The following is a 3,588-nucleotide window of genomic DNA, read 5'->3' as shown; positions in this document are numbered from 1 at the left end:
CTTTGCATGGCGCATAGTTGCATTATGAAATTCACTCCCACGAGATGGTCACCAATATGGATGGCTTTAAGAGGATTAGACAAATTTGTGGCAGATAAGTATCAACAGCTACCAGCCTTATTCAGAGGCTGAGAACTACAACAGGTCTTGCTTGGAGAATCCCTAAAGGCTTCCGGTTGGGCCCTGTGATGTTGGACTAGAAGGGCCTTTGGGCTGACCCAACAGGGCTCTTTTATGAATTAGCATCCATTCAGAGGCACCTTGGCGGGCTCCAACCTACACTCATTCCACAGACATGGCTGCAACAGAGGGCTGTGAGAAAGGTCTGCATATATTTTGACTACTCTCTACATAGAATAGCCCTACCTATGACATTCTAGCAGGAAGTCCATGGTTGGATTCCTTGCAGATTGGATTCCTTCCAAAAATCCGTGCACTGTGCTTCCTGTATCACTACCCCCACAGTTACATTCCTTTTATCCAAATGCCTGAAATGCTGCGATATGTACGGCCCAAGGTGTGTGGCAGCGATTGCCAACACGTATAATGCAGTTAAGGTGTATTCAGCCTGCTATCAGTTTTCCCGGCTTAACCATTGCTTCTGTTGTATCCAGAGTTGTGTTCCAATAACAGCTGTACAAGCTGCTGTCACTCAGCCGAGGGCTATGCAATTTTAATGTGCTTGCACGTACATTTCCTCAGGGATTTCTGCATGAAAAAGGGCTGTTCAATTTTTGTACTTGGGGTTTTGATCCAGGAGCTGATCTTCCTTGTAATGGTGGCGGCACACATTTCTTCCAGTGAATTGCTTTTGTCATTACCAGAATAGACCAAGGCAGGATATAGTCTCCAGACAATTGCCCTGTTCCTTTTCTACAGCCTTTAAAAGGCAATGTAGAAAGATATAAATATTTAGAGAGAGAAATGGTGCATTTCTTTCCTAAATTGCAAATGCAACCTGCCAGTAGAACCATTCGTCTGGATGTGATGGTGCACAGGCAGAACTGTTTGTTCGCTTAAATGTTGGTGCTCTGATAATGTTTTTCGTTCTATCTTTTAAAAATACATTATTAAGGGGAAGAGAGGGGCAGTTGCATCATCCTTGCTTCAGTTGCATCACATACTCATTCTCAGGGCTCAACTAAACAAAATGGTGAGAGATCTGTGATTGAATCTCCTGCCATCAATTGTTTTGAGTTAAAAGCAGCCCCGGGAGGCCATAGCGCAAAGCGAGGTGGGTTTTTCAAACCTCTTTCGCCCTATGTCATTTTCCAAATCGAAATTGCCCGCCCCCGCTGCTGCTACTTGACCTATATATGGAAACATACAAGTGCTGGAGAGCAGTATTTTGAAGTGGAAAATAGCATGAGGAAAAGGTATGGTCAAGGTATCGCCCCGAGTCACTGCCCCAACCATTTAAAAAACAAATAAATCAGAAATCTCAGATTGTCTTGTCCAGTTTGGCCCTGGTTTCTTGTTTGCCCAGGACAGGGGATGAAATATCAGTAAATGTTGTGCCTCCCCTCTGCCCCAAAGTTCCCACTTTTCCAAATTTGGGAGAAGTTCCAGGGGCAGCAGTGCTAAGGCTTCACTTCCTTTTGGAGATCGCTGGAGACTGTTCGAAGTATTTGATTTATTTCTAAATATGTATGTAGAACAGGGGTGGTTTGGAGGTCTAATATGCCCCAAGCAAACCTTTCTGGCATGAAAGACCCAACCATGTTTTAACAGTGGCAGTGAAAAGGTTGAAATTAAATAAAAATAAAGTACACAGAGCAGTGGAGTAGGCTGAGCCCAGGGCTGCAATGCACCCCTGTGCATTAGATTGAGCATTTAATGAGTGTTAAGGGGATGATGTGCCCTCCAGCTGATCTAAACAGCTAAGGACGAGGGGAGTGTGTACAAAAAGGTGTATCTGCCTGTATGAGTGTGTGGATGTGAGATGTACCTGCATCCCAAGGTGCCTTCAGTTTATTCTCACACTTTAGCTCGTTCTGCTTTGAAAACTGCTTCTGTTGTTACCCTGAACTGAACCACGGATACTTTCCTTTAGTTGGAGCGGGTGACGCCTTCTCCAAAGTGATGCCTTTCGTTGCATCCTGACATATCCTTGACATCTGGGAATGTTCTCTAAGCCTAACTAAACAGTTTAATAGCGCTGACATTATCCCATAGGGGCAAAGCAGCTACTTTTATTTAGTTTCACTTTCCTTTCTGATGTTTGTAGCTGTTAGTTCTGCCTAGGCTGGCATTGGAAGAAGACTATTCTTGGCTCTGATAAAGATCTCAGCCCCGTTTGAATGGCTGCTGGGGGATTCATTACAGTTTTCTCTGTAATGCCATCTTTCTCATTAAGCCATCTTACAACAATTAGCTCCCATTAGTGAAACATCTACCAGCCATCCCAAGCCATTAGTTTTCTTGAGAAAAGATGTATCCTTAACAAGGGCCATAGCTCAGTGGTACAGCATCTGCTGTGGGGGCAGGTTGTGAGTTCAATCTCCAATATTTCCAGGCATGTCTGTCTGAAACCCTGGAGAGCCACTGCCAGTCAGAACAAGATGGAACAATGGTCTGACTTAGTATAAGTTCCTATATATATGTTCCTATATAAAACAAAACCTATGGACAGCTTGTATTCAGCAGTATTCATAATATGATCTTAGATAAGCATCCTTTGCTCATGGAGACTTGACAACAGAACACTATTCTTGAAGGCAGTCAGAAGTTTGCTATCTGCCAGTTTAGCTATCATATGCAGATGGCCAACAAATGTCACTGACTTGGCCAGGAAGAAATTTGGCAGGGGATGTGGTCCATCATTTTCCAGCAATGAAGAAACTGAACAAAGTCATTTGACACCATGCCAACCAGCACTGTCGTGTTCTGACAAGTCAACTGCAGAAAGAATGCGCATCCAAGTCCCAGATGGAAATTTATGTTTAGAATCGAGAATGGCATTCAATTGGGCTGAAGAGTTCCTAAAATTCTCTGGGTGCTGACACTAATGATTAGAAAAATGTACAACTAGCGTTTTTAATTGACATTTATTACAACAATGCTGGTAGTGTCGGAGTGGTATTCAGTCCAATGCCAATTGAATTGCATTAGCCTACTGACTGTCGAGATTCACTAAAAAGCATGGGTTTAAGCCTTGATTTTGATGTATTTCCATTTTTGTCCGCAAATCGGGACTATTTTTAATAGTGCAATCTTATGCAAGTTTACTCAGAAAGGAGTCCCACTTTGTTCAATGGAACTTACAGGCTAGCTCACTGTGCAGTCTAAGTACAGTCTAAAACATGTAAAATTATATTCCTATGGTTTAAGTGTGTCCATAAAGGCATTTTAAGAAAATAGCTACCTTGAACTTTTTATTTCAACTGTCAGTCTCCCTTCAAAACTACAGGGCATTTCAGCTGCAACATTCCATAGGCTGAGAGGAAATGCGGAGAGAGAAGCATAATAAGGGAGGAGAGCAGAGGCCTTTGAAAGCTGCACACTAACAGTGCCTGCCTAGACAGCGGATCTATTACAATGAAAGATATAATACATCTATTTAAATTACAGTCATGACTTCTAAATATG

Source organism: Podarcis raffonei, chromosome 4, assembly GCF_027172205.1.
Source record: "Podarcis raffonei isolate rPodRaf1 chromosome 4, rPodRaf1.pri, whole genome shotgun sequence".
Lineage (NCBI taxonomy): Eukaryota > Metazoa > Chordata > Lepidosauria > Squamata > Lacertidae > Podarcis > Podarcis raffonei.
This window is presented reverse-complemented; position numbering follows the sequence as displayed.